At 45.4% G+C, this 18,961-nt stretch overlaps 1 long non-coding RNA gene across 1 annotated transcript; it reads left to right on the top strand.

The window, feature by feature from the left end:
* Window positions 1-6,455: 6,455 nt before the first annotated feature.
* Window positions 6,456-13,124, top strand: LOC125947391 (uncharacterized). The gene is made up of 3 exons (XR_007468258.1): window positions 6,456-6,538; window positions 12,244-12,391; window positions 13,029-13,124. It is a non-coding gene; the product is annotated as an uncharacterized LOC125947391 (long non-coding RNA).
* Window positions 13,125-18,961: the final 5,837 nt, after the last annotated feature.

The raw sequence follows: 18,961 nt of genomic DNA, 5'->3' as shown, positions 1-18,961 counted from the left end.
ACCTGAAGGTATACATGTGTGCACTTGAGTGGTGTGTATATATGCCATGTGCGTGTGTATATATCTGTGTATGTAGGTGTATATATATTTATATGTGCGTATATATAGGCATATGCGCGCCACTTCTACTGCGCGTGTACGTGTGAATATAACTTGCCAGTGTAGAATATAGTTTGTAATAATGCATATATATGTAACTTTTTTTACGCATGTGTAAATACATACACATATATACCGTGTTTTTTTTTCGCAGCTTGGTGCGAATGGTTTCTTTCTTTTTTTCTCTCTTTTTTATTGTGTTGCTTTTGTTTTCATATTACTGTTTGCTTTTATTGGTTTATTGCTTTTCTCACATTGCTTTTTCTCGTACGGGTGTACGACAAACACTGCTTATTCGCCACTGTTGCCGCTGCCTGTAGGGCCCCAGGCCTCGTCAAGCTGCTCAATGAGCAGCTTTTTGTCTGGGGTCCATTTTTCCTTGAGGAAAATAAAAACTGTTTCTGATTCTGATCTGTACAGGGTGTTTCACTTAGCTTGGGCCATATATTAAGGATATGCAAATGTCACGTAGCTGGACCGACCCAAGGAAATGCTTGCTATCGCTTGGAGATACTCAAATTATTTTTTGCATTTCGCCTAATTAGATAATTAGTATTTTAATTTATTCAACTTCTCAAATATTAAAATTATATGAAAAGTGTCAAAGTAGAAAACTTTAGAGCAACCTAAAAAAACTCCCGATACAACTTTCTGTTGCTTAATACGTGCTACAGAAAAGTGTTTTTCAGAGCGTGAAAGAAACCCGCGAATACACGGAAAGTTGCCGCGACTGGCTGCTCGAGGGCATCTTTCACGCTCACAAACACACTTTTTTGTAGCACGTATTGAGCAGCAGAAAGCTGTATCGGGAGTTACTCATGCCGCTCTCCAATTTTCTCTTTGACACTTTTCATCTAAATATAATAATTGAGAAGTTCATTCATCAATTTAGACTAATAATGCACATAGACGGAATGCAGAAAATAATCTAAGTATCTCCAAGTGACGGCAACCAATATTTCCTTGTTCTGTCCAGCTACGTAGCATTTGCATATTTTTAAAGTTTCACCCTAGCAAAGTGAAACACCCTGTATATCATGTGATCCTTATATAAACCCTACGCATGCGAATCTTTTAGTTTTTTTTCTCGCATTATGTAAATTAACCACTGAAATCCGCGAGATGATCGGTAATTTGTCCTACGCGAATATCACCTTTAGCCATTTGATGTATGCTCGATAACATCGTCGTCGTGTATTGTATGTTAACACCTCTCTTTTTTTCTTTTTTGCTACCGTGAACCTGTAGTCAAGTGCATCAATTATCGCTGTTGCTATGTGTATAGTTTTGTGATGAAGGCGGCCGTATGGGCGTTGCGGAACTTCAATATATGTTCTATTTTGTATTGGCTAGTATACGCTCTCTTTCTAATTTCACTGTCCTCACTAATTGGATATATTCAAGGAAAAGTGAAAGTCTGTAAAAGTGTATTAAAAGTTGGGAGTATGCCTGTGTACTCGGTTCAATCCATTCATAAAATGTAGAAAAATATATTGATACCGAGATTTCGCTCTGCGTTTGCTGTGACGTCGTCTTCCTGCTAGCCATGATTCAACGCACAATAAATAAACTCCCGTTTCATGCTGACGCAATTGGATATTTAACAATAAAGAACGAATGTGATAGTCCACATGACACCGTCGTACTAATGTTCATGCCTGATGTGATGATAGAAATTGACAGCTCATAGTTTTGATATATCCCGCTGCCAGTTAACCTTGAGCCATACGCACTGATGTATAAAAGAGAACACGGCCGTGCGTCTGAGCTGTTGCAATAGATTGAACTGTTAGTTGTCATGTCGGAACGCTTACCTTCTAAACTGAAAACGTGAGCCAGAAAGGAACAGCCGTACTTGAGTTGCGCACTGGTGTAGAAATCTTGTGCGAATAGTTTTTTCTTGTACGAGGTATGGTAAAAATTCTAAATGCACTGGCGGCGTATTTATACATAGCGATATAACTAACATAAAACCATCTTTCTGGCTGCGTCACAACTGACTAGCTATTGCTCTCTTAAGCTTACATAAAACTTTTTTGATCACTGTCGTAAGGAAACTACGATGACAATATTTACACACAAAGCTGCAGGTGTTTATAAGACATAAAGCAGGGAGACGAACAATCAACTCAACATTCACTCAAAATGAATTTTCCAACTATACACAACGTACGTCTTAACGATGTTGACAATTTTTAGCGATATAGTAAATCGACAAAAGAAACCTACGCTGACTCCGCAAAAACAGTAGGTATGTCCCGTGAGCAGCCGTCCTTGACAGATAAAGTTACCTTGACTACCTTCAGTGGCGAAGCGAAACGCGCTCTTAATTTCAAATTACGGTATATAGGACGGGGCGACACAGCAGACGCAGAGCATTTGCTAAGATATGAAGTCGATAGCCGTTCGGTATTGACTTGTGCACCATCGTAGCTGCTTAGTACGCACCTTAAGTAACGCCGGATGCAGTAAACTAATCATGAGACCTACAACACTAGGTTGTTCGTGGTCTACTCAGCAGCATATGGGCTTTCAAACAATAATTTTAAAGACAAAGTCGTACTTAGGGGGTTACCACCATTTTTCCGTATCTGGTATGTTTCTAGCCTCTTTCATGAGCCAATCCGGCAGATAGGACAGCGTGCAAGAGTGCACAGATATGTGCTACTGGATATCACTGCTCACCTTGATGTTCCGGATATACGTATATACATACAGAGTGTCCTAACTATCACGCACGAAGATGAAAAAACATGCAAATCCCACGTAGCTGGGCAGAACCATTGCAATGTAGTTGGCCGGCGCTTGGAGATACTCGAACTTTTCTTTGCATTCCGCCTAATTACATAATTAGTCTAATTATTTCTTCAGCTTCTTCTCAAATAATATAATTAGAGAGTGTCCATGAGAAAATTGCAATGAAACAGGAAAAACTCCCGATACAACTTTTTGTTGCTCAATGCGTGCTACACAAAAGTGTTTTTCCGAGCGTGAAAGAAGCGTGCGAATACACGCAAAGTGCATCGATTGGCCAGTCGCGCGGCAATATTGCGCGTGTTCGAGGGCCTCTCGGTTTCCTTTCTTCTCGTTCACACACACACACACACACGCGCGCGCGCGCGCAATATATATATATATATATATATATATATATATATATATATATATATATATATATGTAACTGGATTTTTCAAAGGGCCAAGCGTATTTAGGAAAATCAAAAGCACAACTTCGCGGTTATCTTAGGTTTATTATTTACCCAACAGTTTCGGTCGGTGGACCGAAAGGTCGGTCTGTTGGGTAAATAATAGTCGAAAAGTCGAAACTGTTGGGTAAATAATAAACCTAAGATAACCGCGAAGTTGTGCTTCTGATGTTCCTGTATATATATATATATATATATATATATATATATATATATATATATACATAATATCTCCAGGATGTTTCAGCGAACAGTTTCAAAATTTATTTCAGGTTGCCTGTGGCAGATAGCCCAATTCTAGGTAATGAGGTGGCCTACTCGAAGAGGCGGACATTACTTGCACAAATAATTGAAATGCATAATCGACTAATCAACAAACATTCAGTAATTAAGTTTTTAACTAATTACCTGATTGCTCACATTGCAATTTACAAATTGTAGCCGTGGAGTTCGCAACGCGGATCCACATGGATATAATTCTCAGGATGAGACCAGTTTCGAGGTATTAATTCCCGAACTTTGCGGAGAAATGCATTGGCGTTCCAGTTAATTTTGTGCTTCAATGCATTAGGCGACGTTTTGTTAAGAAACTAACTGGAACGCCAATGCATATCTCCGCAAAGTTCTGGAATTGATATCTCATAACTGGTGTCATCCCGAGAATTCGTTCCAAGTTGATCCGCCTTGCGAACTCCACAGCTACAATTTGTAAATTGAAAAAAAAACTTAATTACGAGTTTTACGTGCCAAAACCACGATCTGATTATGAGGCACGCCACAGTGGGAGATTCCGGAAATTTGGACCACCCGGGGTTCTTTAACGCGTACCTAACTCTAATTACACGGGTCTTTTAGCATTTCACCCCCATCAAAATGCGGCCGCCGTGGCCAGGATTCGATCCCGCGTCCTCGTGCTCAGCAGCCCAACACCATAGCCAATTTGTGAATTGCAATATGGGCCATCAGGTAATTAGGTAAAAACCTAATTATTGTTGTTAAGTTATTTGATTATGCATTTGAATTTCTTGAGCAAGTAATGTCCGCCTCTTCGAGTAGACCAGTTCATGAACTAGAATTGTGCTATCTGCTACAGGCAACCTTTGAGAATTTTTGAAAGTGTTCGCTGAAACACCCTGTATATGCCCGAATAGAAAGTAAACCACGATGCCCCATTTTCAAAATTCATATCTTAAGAAGCGAAACAAACAATGACACCAAGCAGTAACACCACAGAGCACCTCTAGCACAGCAGCCCGGTACGCTAACCATTTGGCCACAGGCGCATACCATTAGCTGCAGACGGAATAGAACATCCTTAAAATTTTACTAGGTGTAAGCCAACTCGTTCAGCCACTTGGCTCGTTTCATTGCAATATCAATTATTTAACCCCCCCCCCCCCCCGCGTTGTCTCACCGTCGTGAATAATTAAACATAAAAAATACCCATTCTAACCAACATTACTTACATAAACGTAGCGTTTCCATTTTTGTCAAAGTTTGAACGGCAGGTGCCGAAATTTGTTTAGGCATGTTGGTGTTCCACTCGCAGAGTATTGCGCACAGAAAAAGCTGTATTCTGCGACCTCAGGTTAGACAGCTTTGCTTGCTGGAATGAATTCTAGCATAGACTATGCATACCCTGCCGGCTTGTGACATCGTTTTCCCCAGACGTAGTCACCATGTTAGCGTAGGTAGAATAGTACCTCTCGGTGCGGACTTTCTGCAGTGAAGCACTGCGTCGCGCCCTCCCGCAAACATGTCTCCGCGTGTTGTTAGAACACCGGCTGAGGAGTTCCAGCGAAACGCTAGTCGCACTGAGGCAAAGCGGGTCGTATGCGCCAAGACCACTCTGTTCGTCCACACGCAGAAACAATGTGCTGCTGCATGTGTGGCGCAAGCTGCAGCTCAATGCTGGAGGCGCCAAGACGTGGAGCTGAGGGAGCAGGAGGCCGAGGCTGATAGAGAATACCTAGCACAGATGCCCGATGCGGCAACCATTACGCCATTGATGGTTGCCCTGCCCCTAACAGCGTGCCTCATAAGCGCATCGTACTTTTGGCGTATCAAATCCAGGTAATATTTTAAAATTGATCAGCATGTCACTGCGCCAAAATGTAGGCTGTTCCGGAAAGTAATGCGATGTAAAATTGTAGAACTATACCAAAGGGAATGCAGTAAAAACATTTGAGAGTTCGATGCTCTTCCTACGCCTATCGCCGAGAGTTGACGCGGTTGAGTGCTGTGTGCAGTGATGGTGCACCTATGCCCCCCCCCCCCCCCCCCCGTCTCGCTCAGCAAGCCCTTAATTGTGTTTAATCAATTGCAACTGGAGGTTGAATCACCTTACACCTTTTTGTGTATATTTGACAGAACTGCCTCAAAGTTTTGTCCATGCACAGCATGTATCCTGGCCTATAGTTAGCTAAATTAGTCATGACGCTTCCTGTTATCATTACAGAATAGTGGTTCCCTTTTCCATCTATATAGCGAAGCCTCCCTCGCAGCTGGAGTTCACCATACCAGGCGGCAAGTAGCATTGACTTTCTTCTGTTTTCTGTCATCTTGGATGCAGCAAATGTTCTTAGGCTAAAAAAAATGGGGCTGCTCCACACCAGTGGTGCGAAGTCTGAAGAAACAGCGAATCTGGTTGGCCTTCCCTACGCACTTGGCTTTTCATTAGCTTTAACTTAGTTCTCTCTTAGCTTTAACTTGTTTTTTTTTTTACTTTCCTGGTGATGCGGGATTCGAACCCGGGTACCCACGGTCCTAAGGCGAGCCTCATAACCACTAGACTTGAGACCCACGCTTGCTGGACATGCATTCATGGAAACCATACGATTGCGTTGTACCGACGATTGTAACACAACTTCCTATGAGCGAGAGACAAAAAATGACCGTTGTGTCCATGGTAGAAACTCTTGATCGGTGCGAAGTATTCAGAGTCGCTCGCGAGTGGCAGCGCGGCTGACTGATATCTGCTCACTATTTCCCGGCTTTCGGTATACCGTTCAGATTCCTTTACATCCACTTAAAAGAGCCGACGTTAATTGTGAATTATAACAACCACGCAAAATATTTTTAGTTATGAATCACTGCATTTAGAAGTCGTCACTGCAAATAAAATGTGCCATTGTTCCATCTACATTTTTCAGATCCAACGCCCAAGGAAGTCATTCCGTACTACGTAGACTACGATAATTGCTTCGTAATTGATGTGGAGTATCATGGACACCGTAAGCCATTACACGATGTGATATTTGTACGTGTGTGCTAGTGTAGAGGCCATTGGGGCAAGATGATGAATAATCGCGGGATTGAATCCCGGCTGCGGCGGCCGCATTTCAATGGAGGCGAAATGCAAAGACGCCTGTGTGCTTTCGTTGTAGTGCACGTTAAATAACCCCAGGTGGTCTAAATTAATCCGGAGGTCTCCACTACGGCGTGTCTTATAATCAGAACTGGTTTTGGCACGTAAAACACCAGAAAGGATACGGTGAATAGAAATCTGCACAGGCTCCACAGCGGCTGCCTACTTCACCCGTTGTGGTCCGTCCGTCCGTCCGTCCATGTCCATCCGTCCGTCCGTCCGTCCGTCCGTCCGTCCGTCCGTCCGTCCGTCCGTCCGTCCGTCCGTCCGTCCGTCCGTCCGTCCGTCCGTCCGTCCGTCCGTCCGTCCGTCCGTCCGTCCGTCCGTCCGTCCGTCCGTCCGTCCGTCCGTCCGTCCGTCCGTCCGTCCGTCCGTCCGTCCGTCCGTCCGTCCGTCCGTCCGTCCGTCCGTCCGTCCGTCCGTCCGTCCGTCCGTCCGTCCGTCCGTCCGTCCGTCCGTCCGTCCGTCCGTCCGTCCGTCCGTCCGTCCGTCCGTCCGTCCGTCCGTCCGTCCGTCCGTCCGTCCGTCCGTCCGTCCGTCCGTCCGTCCGTCCGTCCGTCCGTCCGTCCGTCCGTCCGTCCGTCCGTCCGTCCGTCCGTCCGTCCGTCCGTCCGTCCGTCCGTCCGTCCGTCCGTCCGTCCGTCCGTCCGTCCGTCCGTCCGTCGTCGTCGTCCTGTCTGTCTGTCTGTCTGTCTGTCTGTCTGTCTGTCTGTCGTCTGTCTGTCTGTCTGTCTGTCTGTCTGTCTGTCTGTCCTGTCTGTCTGTCTGTCTGTCTGTCTGTCTGTCTGTCTGTCTGTCTGTCTGTCTGTCTGTCTGTCTGTCTGTCTGTCTGTCTGTCTGTCTGTCTGTCTGTCTGTCTGTCTGTCTGTCTGTCTGTCTGTCTGTCTGTCTGTCTGTCTGCTGTCTGTCTGTCTGTCTGTCTGTCTGTCTGTCTGTCTGTCTGTCTGTCTGTCTGTCTGTCTGTCCTGTCTGTCTGTCTGTCTGTCTGTCTGTCTGTCTGTCTGTCTGTCTGTCTGTCTGTCTGTCTGTCTGTCTGTCTGTCTGTCTGTCTGTCTGTCTGTCTGTCTGTCTGTCGTCTGTCTGTCTGTCTGTCTGTCTGTCTGTCTGTCTGTCTGTCTGTCTGTCTGTCTTCTGTCTGTCGTCTGTCTGTCTGTCTGTCTGTCTGTCTGTCTGTCTGTCTGTCTGTCTGTCTGACCGGATCTTCTTTGGTCGTCCCATGTCAACTCTACCTGTACTCGCGACAGAGTCAACGAAAGTTCTGCCACCATCACGGCTGCTCCGAGCTTTATCTCCCCGGCGACGTCACAGCCAAGCTGCGCCTCCACACTTGGCGAGGTGTGGCTGGTCGAAACCTGCCGAGCCGCCGCCAGAGGCGCCTGCTGCAGTCACGGACACCGCGCGTGTTCCGGGCGAACGCGGCGAAAAGAAAAAACGCGAACGGCGTCGGCAGCAGCTCTGCGCGTTGCCTCGTTGGTGCTGCTACAATTTCTTTTCTCTCTCTCTCTAGCTCTCATTTTCTCTTTCTCTCTCCCGAGCATAGCGCGCGCCACGTGCATGCTCTCCTTCCCTATACTTAACGTCCCATGTCAAGACAACATGTGCACGGCACGGAGAGGAGGCGAAGCACGCGCCCCTCCGCGAGGTGGTTGCTAGGCAACGCGCAGTGACGTCATCGTTCAGCGAGTTTTTTTTTTTACGCGATCCACGGAATGACGGTCGGCTTAAACAGCTCCGCTGTTAAAAAGCGAGCCCTTAGAAGAAAAAAAATTGTAACGTGCACTGGAGGCGCAATGCTAAAGAGACAGAAGAGCTGATGGGCACCTAGCTAGTCCTGGCTTTTGGGCTAGGCTAAGAACTACCCAAGTCTACCCCAGCATTTTCCGAAATTTAATAATCATTGCTCGATTATTGATTAGCTATTGCTTGGCTATTGACTATCGCAAGCTATTGGTCACGTATTTGAGTTGGCTAAGCACTACGAAGTCATCCGCAAGCTTTCCGGAATGTATTGATTATTTGTCGATTATCGATTGGCTATTGATTGGCCATCTATTCGCTATCGCAAGGGCACGTATAGGCTAAGTACTACCAAGTCAGCCCCGGCATTTTCTGAAATTTTCCGGCTTAGCTATTGATTCACTATCGATTGATTACCCATGACTGACTAAGGTTAAGGTTCCGTACTCGGACCTCTGCTCTTCCTTATTTTTATTAATGATATTTCTATTAATGATTGTGCACTGTACTGTAATGTGGAAAGTGGGGCGGATTGCATACAGCTGCAGGAAGATCTACATCGTATCACAATGTGGTGCAGTTTAAACAGAATGAATTTGAACATTAATAAATGCGTGCATGTCAGCTTCACAAAAAAAGTTAATAAACTGCGGTATCGCTACTATCTAGATAATCAAGTTGTTCGCCAGGAATCTTCGTATAAGTATCTCGGAGTGACTTTATCTGAGGATGGATCATGGTCCAAGCATATTGACTGCATTGTGCGCAAGGCCGGAGCTTCACTTGGTTTCCTTCGAAGGAATCTCAAGCACGTGGGAAGTCACGTCAAAGAGGCTGCATACAAAGCCTACGTAAGGCCATTACTTGAGTACGCCTGCCCTGTGTGGGATCCGTCCCATTCCGTACGAATAAAAGCGTTGGAACGCATTCAGTCTAGCGCTGCAAGGTATGTCCTGGGGCGGTACAATCGGTTTGATAGTGCAACGGAATTAAAAAGAAATCTAGGATGGTCTCCTCTAAGCGAACGCCGCAAGAATCTTCGTCTCAAGCTTTTTACACTATATATCACAATCAAACTGGAATCAAGGCCTCATTACTTATACTCCACATTACTTATCCACCCGAAGAGACCATGTGTTAAAAGTTCGGGAATATGCCCCCAGCACTAACCTGTTTAAGTTTTCCTTCTTTCCGAGGACCATATCGGAGTGGAATTTGTTACCGGCTGAGGTTGTGAGCCAAAACTCTGTTGATTTGTTTTTCTCTGTATTATGCCCCTCGCAATAATGCCAATGGCGCTGCGAGTTTTGTTTGAAAAAAGTAGTCCCAACCATGCTTAGCTAGACTTACCCAGGCTGAGCTTCGGTAGTTCACAGGTCTTAACAAGACATGTGCCATTGTGCTGGAACCCTTTCTAGGATCACTAGGGAAAAGACAGAATGACTGCGGAGAGTGTTGAAGTGAGTGAAGGATGGTTACGGTAAGGTTCGTGTTACTGAATGAAAAAAAGTGCTTGAAGGTGTGTCCTGTGCCATTAGGACGATTTTAAAGGTTCCTAAAGAGACCATTTAATAGTCGTCTCAGTACCTCTTTTATTCAAAAATGCGGTAATTATATTGCATTTCTGCTTTTGCATTTCTCAGCTTGAGTTATTTCGGCCTCCTAGTATTGTATCTTTGCTTCCCTTAACAGCTTAATAAGTATACAATAGTAAACTATGTAACGGCAGCAGCAGCGGGCAAAGTGACCTTCACTTTAGCGCAAACTGAGCGGCGACAACAAAGCACGACCAAATATATGAGCCATCTGCAGCTGGCTTTCAAGATACAGCGCGCGCGGCCGCGTACGGCCGCGCAAACTACGCTGTTGCTGGCGGAGTAGAAGCCAGCGCCCCGCCCTCCGCACTGCCTCCCGGCTTCCCTCCCTATCGCGCGCGAGAGTGGGAGGGAAGCTTTCCCCTCCCTCTCTGTATCCCCCCACAGCATATCACGTGACTGAAGACGGCTTGTTTCCTCTCCGCTTTCCTCCCTCGCAGGGGCAGATTGAGCCGCGTTTGTTGGCTCCCCTCGCGTGCTTTCAGTCGCACATAAAGCATACGGCGCGCGCTAGCGGTGCTATCACCTAGAACATCACGGCGGAGCATCACGGCGACGCCGACGGCAACAATGCGCCTGTAGCGTCCATGTAATTGATATCGCAATAAAAGAAATTACCCAGCAAAGCTGAAACGAGCGGCCCCGGTGCTTATCTCTGGGTTAATTCTGAGAGTTAATTAAAGTATTTCTCAATTATGAGGTCACACACGTTCGGCTGCGACGGTGAGAACGACATCACGGACAGTTTGCCCGCAGTCCGCCGTTGTCGCTTGCGTTCGATGTCTCGAGCTTGCTCGGCGGCGAAGTTCGCCGCATTCGCCCGCCAATTGTCGCTTGCGATTCTTCCAAATTAAATTGCTTCAAAGGTAAATCTGTTAGTTACGTAAGACAATGAATGGCTCATAACCCCTTAAGCAATGACTCCCCATTACGATGACAGAATAGAAGTGAAATTCTGCGCTGGAATGATTAGCGGCAATGCAGCCAGCTGGCCAGCTGTGAAAGCAGACGACGAGGCTCGAACTAAGGCTGATGATGATAGTTTACTATTTCGCCTGTCCACAGGCGAAAAAGAGAGAACCGTTATCGTTATGCCACCTTGAAAACTTCTTTTCCCGTATTACTGAATTGCCTGCAAAAAAGGCTGCTTTAGGATTGCACAGTATACAAAATGATAGAATAGCTGATTGGTAGATGTCATAATAGTGAAATAGTAGATGATTGGTAGCCATATAAATTGGTGATGTCACTGCGCTCAGGTCGTAACAAAAAAATGGAAATATAGGTAATGGAAAAATTTACAAAAGTAAAATTCTACAGAATACAGAAATAAATGACGATTGTAATCCCGGCATTCTATGCAATAGAATTGTGTTTGCACCATTATGATGTGGCCTAAGCGGGATAGACATGAAATTCTGAGAATTGTCTAGTAATGCGTAAGCATTATTTGGCACCGGAGAAGTGATGGGTAGACGTGCATAAGTTGTGAAAAGCAAGTAGGGAAATCCGAATCAACTGCGGAGTTTAAGAATGCTTACGCATTAATAGACAATGCTCAGAATCCCTGTAGCATTTTATTCTCTCAATTAGCAACAAATTTAATAAATTTACCCAAGGCAATATTCGTCAATATTCGCATAAAACAGTTGAGGCAACTGGAAAAAAAAAGAACGAGAAAGCATGCTCAGGAAAGCGTTTCTTGCGTTTGACGCGAATTTCAACAGGCGCATCAGAGTTGGGCCCGATCTACAGCTTCCGCTTAAGATGTCAAGTCCGAATGAACGATAAATACTGCACCTCAGTCATGCTCAGGAAAGCATTTCTTGCGTTTGACGTGAATTTCAACAGGCGCATCAGAGTTGGGCCCGATCTACAGCTTCCGCTTAAGATGTCAAGTCCGAATGAACGATAAATACGGCACCTTAGTCATGCTCAGGAAAGCATTTCTTGCGTTTGACGTGAATTTCAACAGGCGCATCAGAGTTGGGCCCGATCTACAGCTTCCGCTTAAGATGTCAAGTCCGAATGAACGATAAATACGGCACCTCAGTCATGCTCAGGAAAGCATTTCTTGCGTTTGACGCGAATTTCAACAGGCGCATCAGAGTTGGGCCCGATCTACAGCTTCCGCTTAAGATGTCAAGTCCGAATGAACGATAAATACTGCACCTCAGTCACTATTCTAACGTTGCTGTGTCTCAAAAATGACCTAATATACGTGCTTTTTAAAATTCAGAATGCACACTGTGGACACATAGAGAGCTGAAGGACGCAGTGCCACAAAACTGCATCGACCATTTTGTGGACACGTGTGGCGTCATAGTGCCAGAGCACAGCAGAGACTTGTGTCCGGACGGCGAAGGTGACTACTAGTGACAAAGGCGGTAAGTTGAGCACCTCAATAAATGAATAATGCATGCTTTGGTTCCAGACGACCAGCAACGCATGCTTTTTTTTATCAGTGGCAGCACTGCTCTTTGAACGTGTAAATATCGGTATTGTTAGAAGAAAATTTGCTTCGGTGCTCTGTTTTATGAGCGCAGCTCTTGCGCGCCCGTTTCTGCGGCGATCGTCGGCGTTGTCCCTTGGCGTAACTGAGCGAACGAGCACAGCGAAAGATGAAATCGCAGGAGCGCACCGTCTACGCATCCGCGGCAGCGGTGGCACCGGCCGAGCGGGGGAGAGGAAAAAAGTAACCAGAAAGCTCGCCTTTGTCGCATAGCATTCGCCGCAAGTGTTTCCCGGTAAAGGTTGCTAATACATAAGCTGTAGTTGCAGGGAAGCGGCAATTGTGTGAGCGGTCTATATAGTATAGCACCACGAGTCGCGGCTCTGCAAGTCAGTGTGGGGATCGGTGCGATGCATTATTATATAGCGAAATGAAAACACGTATCGAGCTGCGCTGAAATTTCGCATTAGGGAGTTTCGTATTCGTCGGTGGATTTTTTTATCTCAAGTCGTGTGCCTTTGAAACCAAGCGTGCAGACGTAAGAAAATAAGACCTCTTATCACCAAATGCAGGTGTTTCGACTGACTGGATATGAACGGGATGTTAGATGGACACCAGGAATAAGGATTGAAGATGGACCAGGTGAACGTCAGTTCCTCCTATCTGCTTGTTCGTGGCTTACCGACACGTTCCTCACAGCGTCCTATGGTTCAGTGCGCCGAGATGTATGGGTACATAATAAAGTATTGCACGTCTCCTTAAAGAATTGCCCGGCAGTATTGAAGTATCGTGCTATTTATTAGTATGCTGACTCCTGACTACATCTCAATACGGTTTGAGCACGTAACGACATCGAATATTTATGGAATGTGAAATTATCTGTCGCACTGGAGAAGCTTTCAGAGAACTGACATCAAAGCGAGCATATTGGGACTGCTGTACACAAGCAGCCATTTGTAATGACTCATTCAGATCAATTTAACATTGCCAACGACACAGCTTGCGGCCTATGCTGAAGCACTGTGAAAAGAACAGCAGAATCCCGTTGGAAACCCGCAGGATTACAGGTAGAGAAACAACGTAACTGTCAAAGTACTAGCATAAAACACGCCGTTGCGTTCGGTTATCACGGCGCTTTGAGTCTAAGAACGCGGAAAAAAGCTGGTAAATGAAGACAATGAGTGAAAATTCAATGAAAAATGGTTTTTCTGGTACTTATACCCGCTTTCTGTATGGACAAGCTACATAGTTCCACTCACGGCTAAGTAATACACCGTCTTGCAAGTTCAGGATGGCAACACGAGTTTGTTTGCAACAACAAAACTGACACTTAGTAGGCAAAATTAGCTCTGAAGGGAAGCAGCTCCGAAGAATATCTAAGAATACCCTTATTACTAAATGACCACATCTCAACTTAAATTTCCCGTTCAAGTTCGTTTGACGCAGTCATCTCTTTGCTGGAATGCACGATGGTTTCCCGGACGAGGGTGCCTACGTATTGTGCGGATAAGTCTCAATAACACAAAACGAATATTCGAGGCGCAGTGAGGAACTGTGCGCACTTACCCCCTTTTTAGATGGGATATAGTCTCCTGGGTGTTGAAAATGTCTGCGGGAAAGCTATAATGCCGTAGGAGAAAAATGTTCTGAATGATAATGATGTGACATTGTTCCTGACCTTAAGCTGTACATATTCAAAAATATTCGCATAAAACACTTTGCATAAGTATTCGTCAATATTCGCATAAAACAGTTGAGGCAACTGGAAAAAAAAGAACGAGAAAGCATCTGAACCCTATTTACGCTTTACTAGTTGGCTTGAAGTGACACGTGTATTCATCTACAGCATTCAGTATAAATGTGAGAAAACCACCATTGATCCCATCAAAGGCTTTAATACCGTTCGGACCGGTATTAAAAATATTGATTTCAGTCTTCCTTTGGCACAAGTGCTAAAAATACAACTAAATATGGGATACGTGAATCAGCTTTTGCTTTGTAACACTGTCGCTCGCCTATTCTTCCGCATTTTTTTAGGATACAGTGTCAATCCAACTGCAAAAGTATCCGTCATTTTTAAAGGGGGCGACCGACATGTACTAGCAAATTATAGGCCAATTTCAGTACTCCCTGTGTTTTCCAAAGGTCTGGAAAAAGTCATTTCTTCAAGAATAAGAAAGCTTTTTGACAAACATAAGGTACTACCCGAGTCACAATTTGGTTTCAGAACAGGTAAATCTACAGCCGCATGTGTTGCTTGATTATTACTATTATTATTTCTGAACATATGTATGACCATTTCAGCGTTTTGATTTTCGATTTTATTGTTCGAATTTTGTGCAAAGATTATTAGACTCTCAAGGCATAAATGGTGAATGTTCTCTTTATTGAATGTTACTATTGTATGTGTGTTTGTTGAATATTTCCTGTACCACTCGTGTGCTACTGCTTGTAGGGGTTTTCTGGACACAGTCAAGCTGCGCATGCAGCTTTTTGCCAGAAAACCCTCCAGTTGAACCTGGAAAATAAACTTATACTTATATACTTATACAATTAACAGAAAATCTACACAACGCACAACATGCTCCAATGAAGAATATAGAGAGAAACATTGTGCGGCCACGGAATCTGTATTCTCTCAGTGCAGTCCTACGTTGTTTTCGGACACATGACGGTTTTTCGTGTCATCACATTGACCAACACCACCATGTTGTTAACGATCATAACTATACCATGAAATCCAGAACAGGAGACACTCCTGTGCAAAGGAAGTCAGCTTAATCCTTTTCTGGGACATCCGAAGGCATGCTATGCATGCAATTGCTTTAATATAGTTGCTCTATCGTGTCAAATGCCAACTTCGACTGTGTTTTTCTCGCTCTGGTCATCGCTTATTTATTCTCGACAACACCTGTCACCAGCGCGCAGTCGTAAATATATTATTACATGAGTTTTTCTCTATTAGCCGCACTCACACTCACAGTCCATGCCCTGTCCCTATTGCAAAGTGTGTCACATGTTCAAAAGAAAATAAACAGCAACTATGCATAAATAAAAGTGCAGGTGAAATTCTCGATACTCAAAAGTAACTGCAGGAGCAAATTTGGATGCTCCTTTTAACTATTACTCAAATTCGAAGTTTGTTATGGTGATTTTCAGGCAATTATAATCCTCAAAAGCTCTTTTCCAACCGTACAAGTATTCACTGTGTGAAGAGCAGCAGTTAAGAATTTCCATGAATAATGCCGAATTCAAGAAAGGTATCCATTGCTTTTACTGTGACGTTGTGCACACCAAACAGATTGTAGAGTAAAACTAACGCAGTCTAGCAGTCGGAATTTCATTGGGCTATAAATGGAAGCTTCAGAGCGCGGTCAACTCCTATCCCCATCCTATCGGATACTCCTATGCAAGTGCGAGAAGTATTGCAGCTAGGTTAGTATCCGAAAAGCGTCAACACGATAAGCATAAAGTTTGCGATGTTTATTGCTTAGATTAAAGTTCAGCTGATGGCAGCAATCATTATATTAATTTCTAGCTTCAAATGTATGAGAGTAAGTGAAGTAATATTGATTCCGTCTTGCAGTAATTAAATATGAAGCACAAAATGTAATAATGAGTTAGTATACACGGTAAACTCGTATCACGATTTGGTAAACTTGTTAAATATTCGAACGCGGACAGATGTAGTGTATCAGCGTGCAGCATACCCCAAATATGTCACAGGTAAGTTCTTCAAAAGCTTTATTTCGAAAGCTTTGATAAAATGAGGCCCGCAAAGTATATATGAAATTTGTCCGCTATATGAAGGTGGCATAAATGGGAGCTAAATTATTTCTTCATTTACCTTTGAAAAAAGTAATCGTGTAGTTTCTATTGTACGTCTATTGTTTCGATTTGAGCCTCTCGCTAGAAAAAAAACCCCCTTTTTTCCAAAATGAGAAATCCTCTTCCTGCAGACAGAACCCACAAACTGTGTAATTGTGATTGCAATAATGTGGACACTCCAGGTGACTTTTCCCGTCGGCGTCACCGTGAGGTTCCGTACAAAGCCCAAGTGTGGCAATATAAGAAGATAAGAAGCTGTATCTGCGAGGGAAAGCATGCGATGGTGAGCTGAGAACGTTGGTAGCTTGGTGCGGCGAGATAGATTCTTGCTTTGGTGTGTAGGTTGGGCGAAGTACAGAGCAGTAACTTTCTCTCAGTGGTGAACACCTGAACCGCGTTGCCCTTGAGAGGGAGGGTACAAAGGTGGGAGCGAGCAGCAGCAGCAGATGGAGCGTGGTCGACGTATGAAGGAGATGGGGTTAGAGGCGACAGGCAAGGCTGGCGTCATCAGCGTACGTCAGGAGAGCACGGAAAATCACCGTGTGTTTTCACTTGCAGGGATGCAGGATATGTTCCACCGCTGAGCAAGATACGTTTTGCTCGCGGTAGACATCGCTAGAGCCACTCTTGCCGGAGAAGAAGCTGCACATTCCTGAAGCAGATGTCCCAGCGTCTCCAACGCGCCGCAGTCTCAGCAGAGGGGGGAGGGGTTGCCGCAAAGGAGAAGTTTATGCTCGGCGGGCAAGACGGAGCGGTCGGAGACCAAGGAGGAATGCGCGTTCTCGCCGGGTTAGTCCGTTCTCCGTCGTATGGCGTGGTGGGCGTCCTTCCCCGATGCGGCCGTCCGGCTGGCGGTGCGACCTCCCACCTGAAGTGATGCCTCGCCCAGTCGAGCGAGCTGACTCGGGGTTACAGCACGGACGTCGGGTCGTGCGCGCGCTTAGCCAGGTCGTCAACTGCCTCGTTTCCTACGACTCCGGCATCGGACTATATCCACTGGAAGCACAGGTCGCATCATTGCTGCCTGCAGGCGACGCGTTGTCTAAGCGGCGGAGCTCGTTCTTCGAGGAAAAGCTGGCGAAGCGGTGGGCTCGGTGACATATAATCGCTGCACTGGTGATGTACGGCGGTTTTGCCAGGATGTCAGCTGCCACGCGCGGCGTCGCGAGCTCCTCCACTGTAGTGAAGGAAGCTCGACAGGCCGGGCCACACTTCTTCAAGATGCGAAGGTCCGACGCAACACAGACAGCGGCCGCGGAGCCGTCCTGCGCAACTGAGCCGTCCGAGTTGTGTCCTCCCTGCCAGGTCGTCATGGATCTTTGTAGCCGCCTCCTGCCCTATCGCGAATCGGGGTCTGCGGTGCTTGGAGCGGACGCCCGGGAGATTGAGGCACAGCCGGAGGGGAGCACGCTAGCTCGGGCGCAGCCAAGCCGGAGGGATGGGGGTTGACCTTAATGCGGTCGAAAAGGTCAAAGACCTTGAGTCCGCGCAAGAAGGACAGGATAGGGCAGGCACCCTATCTTTTCTAGTGAAGGAAGCGAACCCAGATGGCAAAACTGCAGCCTGTTCTTCTGCTGTGCGTTAAAATACAGCTACGTCAGATCGCGTTGATGCAGAAGTAGAACTAGTAGAAGCCCTTCCAGAGTTTACCGGTGTCTCTCAAGCGTGGCAGTTGCACGTCGCGTCAACTCGTCGTGGAAGCAAAAAACCTCAGCAAGAAAGGAGGCGACAACTAGGGTCTGTTGCACCACGCCACTGGTATGGTTCTTGTGAAGGCGTTCATTTTCCTCGTGCAGTTGAGAAACTTCTTCGCTCAAGAACGAGCCTCCCTCTAGCACGTCGAGGAGGAGGCGGCTGATACCGGTCATGTCGCCGCCGAGGTCACCCAGTAAGGCACAAGAGGAAATATGAGAATCGCATTGGAACTGGAAATCCGCGCGCAGGAAGCACAGCTTCATCGACATCGCAGAAACTTTATAACATTATTTACGATGTTGGTGTTCTTGCATGAAAAGCTGCTTAGGGCACATTTATTAATTTATTCCGACTCCGGCGGATGTGCTTATCGCTTTTTCCTGAGTGTGTGTGCGTGTGTTTCTATAGTGCTCATGTTTTCAAAATGTATATTCTCCTTACTTTAAGTCATGATTATTTCTAATAATTCTTTGTATTGGCCACCTGCTATGCACTAGACTGAGAATGGGAGTACTGCACACAAAAAACAAAAAAAACTGGCGAATATTAGTACGGAGCTCTGCTCACAAGGTAAAAAGTATTTTAGAAATAAGGAGAATGAATCTTGCTTTTACGAAAAAGCACTCATGTTGAATAGAAACATAAAAGGCATGTTCATGCCTAAGATACCTCTAACACGAACGTCAGTATCTTAGTAGACTCGGCGAAATGTGATGTTACAGAAAGATATATAAGTTTAAATGTCAAATGAAAGGGTCGCCTTTGTTTTATAGCAGGCATCTTCTAAGCCGTAAATATTTATTCCCTGTTTGAAGGATTACAAACGTCCTTGTTGTAGAGCGGAAACGATACTCCACAAGCGTTCTTGAAAGCATCTTTGCAGGATTGGGCAACCGAGTCAACGTACTCGATTTCGACCCAAAGCATGTAATCTGAAAAAAAAAAAGCCATAGAAACCACGCATTCATCAAAAATACCGTTT

Source organism: Dermacentor silvarum, chromosome 8 (assembly GCF_013339745.2).
Source record: "Dermacentor silvarum isolate Dsil-2018 chromosome 8, BIME_Dsil_1.4, whole genome shotgun sequence".
In the NCBI taxonomy this organism is placed as follows: Eukaryota; Metazoa; Arthropoda; class Arachnida; order Ixodida; family Ixodidae; genus Dermacentor; species Dermacentor silvarum.
This window is presented reverse-complemented; position numbering and strand designations above follow the sequence as displayed.